The following is a 14,409-nucleotide window of genomic DNA, read 5'->3' on the forward strand; positions in this document are numbered from 1 at the left end:
ATTATATATACTTTGCATAATTAAATACTCAAAATTATAAAACAAACACACACAAAATTATCAAAAAAATGAATTTGACACACATAATAATCATGATAAGTTGGTGTTACTGGGCCTCAAATATCGATCCTGGAACCCAATTGTTATATATAATTTGTACAATTAAATACTCAAAATTATAAAACAAATACACACAAAATTATCAAAAAATTGAATTTGGCACACATAAATAATCATGATAAGTTGGTGCTACTGGGCCTCAAATATCGAGCCTGGAACCCAATTGTTATATATACTTTGTACAATTAAATAATAAACATACAATTAATGTTGTTTAATTTATAGTTGATGACATGGACGCGCCTATACATCCCGACCCTTACTCTCGTGAGCTATTAGTGCTTCAGGGCGATCACAGGTGCGCCTATATATGGGAGGGAGAGTTACTTTCCCAGACTCTCCGCGCTAGGAGAGTGGACGACCTGTGGGATTTTCTGAGGCACAGAGTTCTCCACGAGCGTATAGTCCATCGCCTCCAGGACACGAGATTCTATAGGATTATTGAGATCGGGCGGATACAGGTTCACTGGGCTTTGATCACGACGTTGATTGAGCGGTGGCGACCGGAGACACACACTTTTCACCTGCCCATTGGCGAGGCTACCATCACGATGCAGGACATTGAGGTTTTATATGGCCTGCCCATTGATGGCATGCCCGTTTCACTGCCTATTGCTATGAGATTTATGTCGCGTGATGCTTATTTGGACATACTGCAGCAGCTCACGGGTTTCAGGCCACAGGACGAGACTGCATCGTCGGGTGCTAGTCGGTTGACTTTGACCCCTATTAGACAGCACCTGGAGTACTCCACCTCGATATCACCGACGATACAGAGGAGGTACATATCACCTAGTATACGAGGTTGTTGTTGCTTCTTCTATTTGGAGGGGTCTTGTTCCCGACACTTCGGGGAACCTAGTCAGCCTGAGATTTTTGCATCATCTTCAGCTGCTAGATGAGTTACCCTATTACAGCTGGGGTGCTGCTGTACTCGGCTACATGTATAGGCAGATATGCCGGGCGAGCATGGGCACTCAGAGAGATGTTTGTGGTTTTATGCCGCTTCTACAGGTGACAACATATTCAAATAAAGTGTTCATTAGTTCCAACTCTACCTAGTTAGACTTTATCTTAAACATTACGTTAACTTTGTATGTTAGGTTTGGACCTGGGAGCGGTTCTTGTAGTTTCAGCCACCGCGACCACAATTACCTCCTACTGCAGCACCTCCGTTTCTCCCTCTAGCCAGGAGGTGGGTTCTCCGCCGTACACTTTCACGAGAGTATGATGCTCATCATAATCTCCCCCTCTACAGGGATGTGTTGGATCTGCTGGAGGGCGCACAGGTAAATATGTACCTAAACTTACCTGGTGTAGATTAACTTAGTGTTGTGCATACTCATGTTTCATGTTCTTATTTGATAGTTCATCTGGACGCCATATATCGACGATTTGATAGCTTCCCTGCCACCTTATTGCTCGGCCGGCCGATCGATTTGGAGCACTTCTGCCCCACTCATATGCATCGATATTGTGGAGCATCATGCCTCGGAGCGGGTACTTCGGCAGTTTGGCCGCTCACAATATATACCGAGGGGGACCATATGGGAGCCTACACATTATTAGAGGGATGATCGTTGTAGGGCAGACGATGCATTTATGGCATGGTTAGCAGTGTAGATCCATATTTGGGACCATCTAGATCAGATGATTCCACCCCCTACACATATCTAGGAGGTTGATCTTCAGAGGTATATGTCCTGGTACCGGCACATCACCCGAATTTTTATCGGGAACCCTATTCATCAGGCTGGCGGTCGGTACGTTCCATACGCCGGGCGACACGAGGCCCTGGTATGTTTTCTATTATTATTCATTATATAACTGTATTTTAGTGCAATATATGTAGTTTATATTTTATACGTTGTGCAGGCTATTGGACTACACACAGTCTATCAGATGGGACTGCAGATGCAGGATTATGTCGGCGATCCTGCGGACGCCTTGCATGATTATAACCATCGATTTGTAGAGTTGGCTGCCCAGACACTGCAACGAGCCCGGGAGGATTAGCGTTAGGCACACATGCCTGATTATATGGAGCCAGAGCAGTATGAGCGAGGCCATGGTATGGCACGAGGTGGTGGTGTCCGACGAGGAACGCCCGACCCGAGATTTACATAGTAGGCGCCGACTGAGTTATGGTTCATCATCACGTTCGTAGGTATGGTTTTCATAGTATTGAATTAGAATTTGTCTTTATTTTCCATAACTTTGTTAATTTCTTTCTTAAGGCTGAACGCGATGTTGACATGACTGTGATAGATGATTACATTCAGGAGCCCGACGAGATAGTGATACGACAATTCAAATTATTGTGACTTATTATATACTTTGTTATTCTGAGCTTTTTATTCTTATGTAGGTTTCTACTAGACTGACGGACCCTTCTTCTGATCCTGTCAGCACCACTGATGATCATGCAGCGGCGCATCCGGCTATAAGGAGGCGACTTGATGATGACGATCCCGATAGCGTACCGAGGCAGGATGCGATGCACCTCAGGCCATCGGCTGCATTGAAGCATACTGGATGGGGGACATATTGATTTTATTCTTTTTTTTTGTATTATATGTAAATAATCTTTTTGTATATACATTAACAACAACTTTTATATAATATGTGCATTACTTTTTTATTTCTCCGTTAATTAGCTAGTTTCGTACTACAACACAAACACAAGTCGTAAAGAAGTAAAATTCCATTACAATGACAGAAAATAAAGTTCATTACAACTACTTTAGCTTAATAAAAATGCACGACAATACACATAAAGATAAATTGATATACTAAACACATACATTTAGTCACTGCCGCCCATTATTCTCTGCTCCAACCACTTAAATTGTTCTAACAGCTTATTTTTTTCTTCTACCTCTTTAAGTTTCGCTTTCAACTCCACAACCTCTTTTTTAAGTTGTTTTTCACGTTCCCACTGTTTTAAACACAAATCATTAAGATCGTTCAACAACCCTTTGTAGTATTCCTGATGACAAGGTTCATCAATCCATACCTCAAAATCGCAAATAGGTTCACCGGGAACCTTATAAAACTTGTTCAAACATTCCCAAAAGCGGCGTCCAGCTGCACCATTATCCCAACAACTTTGAATCTGTCATTTTTTTCCGCACTTCACCTTGGGACATAAATAGACTGAGACATTTTTCTGTTAAAAAAACTTGCTTTTCAAGTAAAATTTGCTATTAGTTATTTTTGAGCGAAGAAAATATGTAGAATGAGCTCGTCATTTATAGACAAGACAACACACATAACGTAGTATTTAACCGCGCTATATATAGACATAACATAATATTTAACCACGCTATGCCTTGCGTGTTAAATGTTTTGATGGGTACGAACCAGCTTTATGTTAGATTGACAAGACAACACACACACATAGCGTAGTATTTAACCGCGCTATATATAGACATAACGTAGTATTTACCCGTGCTATGCTTTGCGTGTTAAATGTTCTAACGGGTACAAAACAACTTTATGCCAGTTGGACAGCTTTTTCAGATTGACAAGACAACACACAGTCATAAATTAATCAGATTTATGAAAGTTCAATGTTGTTTCCAGTTCTTCCGAATATATAAGTTTTTTTATTATCATTGAAAAACTAAAATGGAGAAATTCAACTCATAATTAACAAACATAATTTTATTTTATAAATCTTGCAACATAAACAAAACAAATAAATATTACAACACTAACTCATTGATAGTTAGGCACAATAAAAGAACAACCACCCCGAGCTTGATTACTGTTGCCACCCAAAGGACATTTTCGACGGTCGTGTCCTGTTTGCGAGCATATCCACATCTGCGCGCATAAACGGTATCACTAACATCCATTTGGTTCCGTATACGCGTTCTCTTCTTCACCTGTATTAGACGCAAATAGGACTTGTTACACACCATTTTAAATGGTTCAGGCGGCCAATAATGTTCAGCACCCACTAGCTGCAACTGCCCACTATATGTGTTTAGGTACTTCGCAACACTATATTGTTGATCAACATAGTTGGTTACACCTAAACCAACTTTATGAAAGCACTTGATGACATGTGATCAAGGCATGTGGTAGATGGACCATTTCCCACAAGAGCATAACCTTGTAGATTCATTTACAATATGTACATTATTACCTCGATTTTGATGGATAGCGGTGCGAACTTCAAAAACATTTCTTTCGTTATCATACTGCAAAATGAATGCCAATGCGCTCGCCGTCTGTATTTCTCAAATCTCTGCATCGGCACGGGCATAAATTCAACACACATTCCCATCAATGACGTTGCAGCTGCAGACCTTTCAACAAACCTCTCTGCCATCTGCTTGAACGACATACGCACCATGGCTGTGAAAGACAATCCTCTTGCTGACTTCAATAACCCGTTGAACTACTCTGACACATTCGTAGTCAGAGTTCCCCATTGTCTGCCACCATTCGCATGCAAAGTCCACTTTTCAGGGTCATGTCACATTAACCAATGATAGGCTGCCTCGTCTTCTTGCCTGATATATTCCATGTGCCTCCGAAATTTATGTTGTTGGTGGTCTGTTGCTGCCATCCACATCAAATCATGCAGATCCTTGTTGGGATGTGCCTTCTGGAAATTGGCTTTAAAGTGCCTAACACAGTAACGATGGTAGTCATAAGGTTCTTGGCATGCAGGCAAGTTCTCCATAGAGCTTAAGATACCACCGTGCCGATCAGATATTAGACAAATACCGGAACACTGTTTGACAACGTGCTCTTTCAAGTGGTTCAAAAATAGCGTCCACGTCTCTTGGCTTTCATTGGCACAAATAGCAAAAGCTAGAGGATATATCTGTCCATTAGCATCTACTGCCACGACTATCGACAACTTGATATCGTACTTTCCATAAACATGAGTGCCGTCTATAGATATTACGGGCCGACAATGCGAAAAACCATTAATTGCTGGTTTAAACACCCAGAACACGTAATTGAATGTATATTCTGGTTTACCTAGAATTTTCTCAAGCTTCCATTCAACAACCGTACCGGGGTTTAACTGCTGCAGTGCAGCCATGTACCTAGGCAGATCTGCAAATGACTTATCCCAGTTACCATAGACTATTTCAAACGCTCGTTTGTGCCCGAGATATGCCTTTCTTTTAGCAATAGTATGGCCATGTTCCTGGTGGACTGTTGTAATGCACTCTTTGATTTTATACCTTATGGATGCTTTGATGTGTGGAATAAAAACAAGAGAAATCAAGTCTATCCAAGTTGAAGTGATTCCAGTTGAATGTGCCTATTTCGCATGTGTGGGTGGGAATGTATTTACCCACTTTCCACAAACCTGTTTTCTTCTTGCTCGCACGCAACATCTAATGACATGGCCAAAACCACCTACGACAAACAACCTTGTATACAACCGGACTTGACTCCCATACCGTCATCTCACGACACTCTTTTGCGTTGTGCATTTTACAAGCCCTACTTAGGCGCGCTTTATCAGGAAAAAGCATGCCTTTTGCCAGCACCGTTGGTCTAGACTCATCCCACATTGCTGCCCGAATTTCATCAAAATCTCTTGTGAGAGCTTCCACATCCGGTATGCTTGGCAAGTTATCAAAGTAAAGAATCTCCCTTGAATGAAACGACACTTGGGACTCGTACACTCTTCGTCTAGGGGGGTGGAGCATACTCTCTCGTCAAATAAGATCCTTCCTTTTCATCACCATCCTCACGAAGAAAGGGTGTCTCATCTCCAGATTCATCAGCATTGTTGTCGTAATCACTGTTCTCTTCCTCACTCTGTGCATCTGCTAGATCCCGATTTAATACGTCATCTTCGGGCAATTGAGTGAGTACATTTGGTTCAACTTGCTCGTTTTCACTGCACAATCAACAAAATAATAAGATGCTGAATTTAATAAATACTTTCCATATAGCCGTATCACTTCACTTACAAGTCGTAATGTGATGAAATTCCATGATGGACATTTTCATTTAGGTGATGGCTCCCAGATGGACCACCATGATCCAACACACCAAAACTATGCTTGGGTTCAAAATTTGTAAAATTCATATCCGGCCTGTACCCCCTGTTAAATATATGAGCGTTAATACAGATTCAATACAACAAAAATGTACATCGTAACTGTCACACCTCCTTTTTCGCCCGCGCCGCCCAGAAGGGGCGCGGAAGGGAGTTTTTTTCCAATTAAAGGACAATCGAAACGGGATTTATTTATTTATTTCAGAGTCGCCACTTGGGAAATTTATGGTGTCCCAAGTCACCGGTTGAATCCCGAATCGAGGAAAAGAATGACTCTGTTTAACAGTCTGCGCACCAGAAATCCGGATAAGGAATTCTGTTGACCTGGGAGAAGGTGTTAGGCATTCCCGAGTTCCGTGGTTCTAGCACGGTCGCTCAACTGTCATATTCGGCTTGATTATCTGATTTTATACAAGTATGAACTTATGTGCAGATTTTAACTCTTTACCGCTTTCATTATTATTATTATTATTATTTTATAGGGAATTGCAACGTTGTGAGAATGTATCTCGAACCACGTCACAATCAATGTACCCGTGATCGTTGACACACTTTGACTCCGTTGAGATTTGGATTTGGGTCACATCAATGTACACCCACATTTAAGAAAGTAAATTATTAAAGGTGCGCCTAAAGCGACTAGCGCATTTTTTTTTGAGAAGGCCGTGAAATCTTGCTAAAACGGCCCATCCAAAGTTCAATTAATTATTAACCATTTATTGAGGGCCCCACAACTTATGCGTTTTATTGGGTGAGGCTCATCTCATTTATTTTAACAGGATAATCCTAAAATGCCTACATTTTTTCTATTAAATTTGTCTCTACAAAATGAAAGAGAAAAGGTCCTAATTTATTTACATGCTTACGAGTTGTTATATTTGGGTTCCGAATATGATTCGTAAAATCTAAAAATGATGCAAGCAGGGCAGTCCGTTGCCAATGCGGGCCCAGATCCAATATGTATGGTACAAACTGGACCCGGGCCATCTCATTCACATGTAGTTACCTAGTTACATTGTACTAGGCATGCTCACAGTTTGTCAAATTAAAAAAAAATAAATTGCAATCTAATTTTAATCCTAAACCATTTATATGCTGAAATTAACCAATAGTATTTAGCTAAACAATATTCCTACAAGTTCCGAAATGATCTATTCGTTTAATGAACTAACTGTTGAATGTTTAAAAATAGTCTAAATCAGCTAACATGCTTTTTGAGACATGATAATCATCCAACAATAACGAATTAACTAGACAGAGTTACTACATCATTTATTTATTTATTAGGCAATACATAGATAGTTTGTCCGCTAAGCTACCGTCAGATGTTCCATTATATATTAAACAGCTACATGATTCTAATTAGAGTAAGGTAAATAATGTATATATACAAATAAAATTCAGAATATAATTAAGATAAATTCAGAACTTCAACTCTTCATTTCATATTCATGCTTCATGTTTCAGTTTACAGTAATCAGCGTGTCAGTTGTGTACCTGATATTGGAAGTAAAAGAAAAGGAAGATCAGCAGAAATACAATAGCATACAACAACAACAACAACAACAACACCCAACAACCAGTAACAACCAACAATGAGAAACCAGTGACAGATTTTAAAATCAAGATAGAAATCCAGCAAACCAGTGAAGTAGTGGCAAACAACCAACCAAACTCAAGGAACAAATCAAACGAAAATCCAGAGACACCAACAACAATCAACGGGCAGAAGCAAAGGGAATCTTTTCAGATTGAAAGACTAGTTAATGTTTAACCCTTAATTTCTGAATCCGTATATCAGAATATTTAGATTGTATATCAGGTGTATACTACTCTCTCTTTAAATTTCCAGAATGTTTTTATTTTTATTTTTTTGGAAGTCTTAATATTTTCGGAATTCCATCTCTTTTCAATCTCGCCCCCTTTATTTTGTGTCCAGCCCCCTCTATTTATAGCCAAACTCTCCTTATTTAAATTAAATCTCACTATCTTCCACTCATCCCCCTTTAATTTCCCACTTCCTAATGTTTTGTCCCCCATTACTGATTAAACAAATACATTATCCCCTCCACTATATCTTGTCCCCCATGCCTACCTTAAACAATTATATTATTCCCCCACTACATTATGTCTTGTCCCCCATCATGTACTATTTTAATATTATTTAATCTTAATGGACAGAGCACTCAAAATAAAAAATTGTTCAGATTTTCAATTCCAAATATACCACTCTAAAATTACTGAAATTACCATTTTACCCCTGAAAATACTGCAATTGACCATTCTAACCCTGTCAGCTATAACCAATTCACCTAATCAATTCTAACCAAAATACAACAGCTATAACCAATTCCTAATTAAATTTTATGAACAAACTTAAACTAAATGATGAACAACAAGGAAACAACTGGAATTATTTTGAATGAACAATATTTTTTAACAACAAACCTATTTTCAGATTCAACAACAATAACAAACAAGTATATTCAAATCATTGAGCTCAAATTCAAATTAAACTTAAACAAAACAAATAAACAGATTCAAATCACTAAACTCAAATAATCAATTGATCTTCAAATTAAATCCAACAACATTACAACAAAGATGCATGATTCAAACTAAATCAAAAAATTAAAAACCAAATCATAAACTCACATTAAATCACTGGATTAAAAACGAATTTCAAACAAAAAAATGAACACGAATTAAATCTAAATTAAACAACAAAGAATGAATTCAAGCGATTAAACTAACACTCTATATTAAAACTAAATCCTTTTAAATTAATAAAAACAAACTGAAGAAATAATTAATTGAACTTCAACTTAAATCTAACAACATTATAATTAAACTAACAATTTCTACCTAAAAAATAAACAAGAAAAATGAAACAAACTGAAGAAAATAAAAAAACGATAAACACGAATTGGTTAAACCAACTAACCGAATCGGAACGACGATGAACTCAAACCAAGACTGTCAATGACCTAACGGATCTCGACTTCAACGACAACCCACCTTCTCTTTTAACCTCGACGAACTTAGAACGACAAACGACGAACAACAACAGACTCAAACGAAAACCAAACAAAACCTTGACAGAACTTCGACGGACTTTAACCGGACTGCCTCGCTTTTCCTCCGTGTATGTGCGTGTGGTCATGGAAGCAGCAGGGTGAGTTCTTGGGTGTTCTTTGTTGGAGGTCGACGAGGCTTAGACCATGGTGAAGAAGACGAAGACGAAGCAACAGTAACAGCAGTAGCGCTGCTTGTCGCGATGGAGTTGGTGGTTTGGTTTCCATGGCGGACGGGGAGACTGGGTTGCTGGTGGTCAGCTGGACGTGAGGGAGAAGCCAGTTGAAGATGAAGCAGCAGAAGCAGCAGCCTTCCGGAGCTCGACGTAAGGGCTGCCATGGATGGCGACTGTGTGTGTGCATGTCGAGCAACTGGTCGTGAAGCAGAAGACACAACAACGCAGCAGCCATGGTCATGGTGAAGCTGGAAGGAGAAGAAGAAGCAGCGACATCAGCTACCATGGAGGTGAGGACGATGAAGGTTGTTCGTCGTTGCCGTTTGAGCTTGGGACGAAGAAGATGAAGATGGGGCAGCCATGGGAGCTCGACGAGCTCATCAATGGCGGATAGGGGCAGAGGCTGTTGGACGAAAAAGAAGGAGCAGCCAGGGTGGTCGACGAGCAGCTCTGCTAATGCATCAATGGCGGACGGGGAGGTTCGTTGGCATTGGAAGGGGTGTGAGATGAGGAAGATGAAGATGTGAAGAGAAAGGGGGTCTTTTGCACTCTGAAAAAACCAAACTTAGGCTTTAGGGTTGTGTATATTTGTGTTATAATTGGAGAGGGTCGGGTCGTGGAGTGGGTATGGGTATAACATTGGGCTTTGGTCAAGGGTTTTGGGTTGGATAGAGGTGTTTTGGGCCTAGGTTCAAAATTGGAGAAGAGGCCCAATTCCGATTTTCTTTATATTTTTTGCTCTATTTTCTTTTACTTTCTAATTAATAAAACTAAAATTCTAAATTAAGTTATAAACTAAATTAACTTATAAAAAATACTAATTAATTCCTAGCAACAATTATCATACATAATTAAACACCAATTAAAATAAAATTGCACAATTTGACATTGAATGCTAAAAATGTAAACAATGCATATTTTTGCAATTTTCATTTCTTGTAAAACAAACTTAATTACTTCTAATTGTAAACTTAAATCCTAAATGCAAATGTGATGTATTTTTGTATTTTTTATTAATTTAACAAATAAACATGCATGGACAAATACACATAATTATTGAAAATGCCACGAAAATTCTCAAAATTGCACACAAAGGAAAATTGTTTTATTTTGAATTTTTTGGGAGTAATTCTCTCATAAGGCAAAAATCACGTGCTTACAGCCCCCCCTCTTTGTCCGAAAATACGAAGAGTTTTCTTGCAAAGATAAAGTGAGCGGTTTTTGCCCATCCAAGTACTCCGTGTGAAGCATTTTTTTTTTGAAAAAGATTTAACCGAACCTTTGCTTCAAAGGTTTTCTACATATCCCTGGCTAGAAGGGAATCAGGTTAATGTAGTTCAGGAAGTTTTGGTAGCTGGGACTACCATGGGATTGCAATGTTACTGCTGTTGCATGCTGTTTGTACTGCTTGCTGATCTCCTTATTACACCATGCTGAAAGAAAACAAGAAGCTAGAGTAGACCATGGTATATGAATTACAAAATCTTATTTAGATCATGCCCTTGTGTCTCTTGTTGCTTTGATGTCTCGGTGACTCTTCTGGTATTTCTTTACTTCCAGTTTGTCTTGTATTCTCCCTTGACTGCCGATATCGAACTGCTTATTTCCTTTTCGCATTATTTTTCCATCGAGTCTTGGACTTCCTTCCTCTGTTGGGGATTCTTGTTGTTTCCCGCTGGGGATTCCGGTTGGATTCCTCTGCTTTACTGACTCGAAATGTATTCCTATGTTATAGGGGCGGACTCCTAACTTCAACCAACAACTTTGAAAATAAAGCGTCATTCTATTCTTCAGGCGGGCTCCTGACCTCATCAACAATTTTGAAAATAAATCGTCATTCCTCTCTTCAGGCGGGCTCCTGACCTCAATAATGACTTTGAAAATAAATTGTCATTCCTCTCTTCAGACGGGCTCCTGACCTCATCAACAACTTTGAAAATAAATTGTCATTCCTCTCTTTAGGCGGTCTCCTGACCTCAACCACAACTTTGAAACTAAATTGCCATTCCTCTCTTCAGGCGGGCTCCTGACCTCATCAACAATTTTGAAAATAAATCGTCATTGGTATATGTTTTGGCAATGTTCATACAAGCAGGACCACTCGGGTCGAAATAAATTAAACGTCCTTTGGAGAAAGGATTAAATTCAATATCCTGTTCGAGGGCGGATAGACCCGAAATATCCTATTCGAGGGCGGATGAACCCAAAATATCCTATTCGAGGGCGGATGAACCCAAAATATCCTATTCGAGGGCGGATGAACCCAAAATATCCTATTCGAGGGCGGATGAACCCAAAATATCCTATTCGAGGGCGGATGAACCCAATTTCTTCAACTTAAATGTAAAGACTGAAATGTATTCCTCTGTTATATGGGCGGGCTCCCAACTTCAAAACTTGAAATTTAAATCGTCATTCTGTTCTTCAGGGGGGCTCCTGACCTCAACAACTTTCTTAAATATTAACACCTCCATTCTCCAGGCGGGTTCCTGACTTTTTCAACTTAAAATTTAACAACCTCCGTTCTACAGGCGGGCTCCTGACTTCAACAATTTCTTAAATTTTAACACCTCCATTCTCCAGGCGGGCTCCTGACTTCAACAACAACTAAACATTGATAATCTTAAGAAAACTAAAAAATGACTCCCTTTTTTTCAAATTCAAACTTCTTCTTCTTTTTTTTCAAATTATCCTAGGAGAAAATTCATCGAACTAGATTTTGATCCTAGGAGAAAATTCATCGGACTAAGATTGTATCGGGAGGGAAATCCATCAGACTAGGACTTTTATCCTAGGAGGAAAATGTAAAGATCAAAGGTTTGAGAAACTTACCTTTGTAATTTCTTCTTTTCTTTTCTTTTTCCCTTGCGCTGCTTTGTTCCTGTTTCAACTCTCAAGCAAAGAAAATTTTATCAGTTTTTAAAATGGTGGCCGATTTGTGGCCTTGCTGGGGATGACTTTCTCCTTTAAAAGCTCGTGTTGTCTTTCCCCGAGACTGCTGGGGATAACACTGCTGGGGAATTATTTACTTACCTGTTGGGGGATAATATTATTGGGGAATCTCCTTTCTTCCCCTTTTTTTCCAAAACTACTTCCTTCAAAACTTTTCTTTCTCAACATTGCTGGGGATAAAATGTTATCAACTGGGGATAACGCTGTCGAGGATAACACTGCTGGGGGATTTTGATTCCTTCCAAACTAGTGCTTCACTCTTCTGAAGGCTGCTTGGAATGACACTGGACTTTTGCTTTTTTCGAGCACAAGTTTCATCCTTTTGTTCTATCCGCTGGGGAACAACTTCCTTCATTAAAACTTTTTATGCTGGGGGTAACACTGGTTCAAAGACCACTTCCCTTTAGATTGGTGCTATCTTTATTCTTCCCCAAATGGGTATCTAACTTCCAGAAAATTTTCTAAATGAAAGGAAAATTTCTGCCCCAGTTTGATAATCTCCCTTATGGCATGCATTTCCGTCATCAATGCTATTTCCTTTACCTGTTTCAAAGTTTGTTAGTTTAAAACGTGGTGGTTGGTTGTGACACTCCTACTGGGGATGACTTTTCCCTTTCTCCTTCCCTGCTTTGTGTTCCTATTACACTATCAAAACTTGCTTAGGATGATATTATTTGCTGGGGATGATATTCCTGCTGGTCTTAGAACGACTTGCCCTGCTTTGCGTCATTCGGCTATCCTGAAACTTGGGTGATAACTTCCGACCTTATTGTCGATTCCTTATTCACCAACCTCTCAACGATTTTTCCCTCTGACCAGGTATCTTTTCCATGATAGCTGATTCCCCTTGAGGATTTTGCAATGTTTTGCTGATAAACCACATTCTTTGTTCATTTGTGTCACTGAAAACAACCTTTTCTGCTGGGTATATCCCACTTCTTTTGTGGCATAGCTCGGAAACTGGCATTTTCACGGCCTTTTAGTCTCATATGAATTTCTCAATCTTGCCCATTGCTCTCCGCATTGTTCTTTCTTGATTTGTCCACGGGCCTTGGCCTTGAGGTTTATAACCTTTGATTTCGGCTGGGATATCCCTCTTGACACTCGTCCATCCTTTTGTCAATCTCCTTTTGCTGGGGATATCTTTCTTGACACTGGTCTCGCGCTTGTTCCTTCCTGACTTAGACCATTTGGATGTTCTAATCGGATCTGGTCTTGCATAATTGGAAAGCTGATGGCAGATTTTGAAGTCATATCTCACTTGTTCTGACCAAATAGACTCTACTGGGGAATTTTTCTATGAAAGGAGAAAGATAAACAAAAAATGAACCGAATAAAAGACAAAGGAAAAAAGAGAACTCTTTAACAAGAGAAACTATAAATAAAAACCTGTCAAACGCAGGTACCGACTCTAATGGTCATGACATGCACATGTGGCCTATCCTTTGCCGTCAATCGTCTTTCAAGATCTTCATTTGGCGATTCCTCATCTGATTCTCAATCTTATTCGACTTGTAGTGCCCGAAGGGTTTTCACTATCAAGCCTCTCTCATTTTGGGTTTTCTCTCAGCTTTCATCGCCTTATGGTGCCTGTGAAGATCTTCACCGATAAGACTCTCTCATTTGTATTACTTTCCAGCTAGGGAATGTGGTGTTACCCATAAGACTCTCTTTTTATTTCTTTTCTGTTGGGGATTAGAGTCCTTTCTGCTGTGGATAAGAGTGTTCTCTGTATGTGGACCAAAGTCTTTTCTGCTAGAGATCAGAGTGTTATGTTATGATAAGACTCTCTCATTTGTCTGACTTGGCATCTTTTGAAGACTGATCGGAAGGTCTTTCTTTGGACTGTAATGTGGGTTTTTGGATAGGCTAGAAAGAAAGGGTATTAAAGGCTCAAAAACAAATCAATTTGGGGTTCAAAATTACAACCTTCGGAACCATATTTGTTTACAACAAGCGGAACCCTTGCCCCAGTTTCTTGTTTGGGGATCTTTTTTTTTTTAATTTTTTTTGTTACACTATGACCGAGCCGTGAGGCGCCTACGTA

This window comes from Nicotiana tabacum, chromosome 5 (assembly GCF_000715075.1).
Source record: "Nicotiana tabacum cultivar K326 chromosome 5, ASM71507v2, whole genome shotgun sequence".
Taxonomy (NCBI): domain Eukaryota; kingdom Viridiplantae; phylum Streptophyta; class Magnoliopsida; order Solanales; family Solanaceae; genus Nicotiana; species Nicotiana tabacum.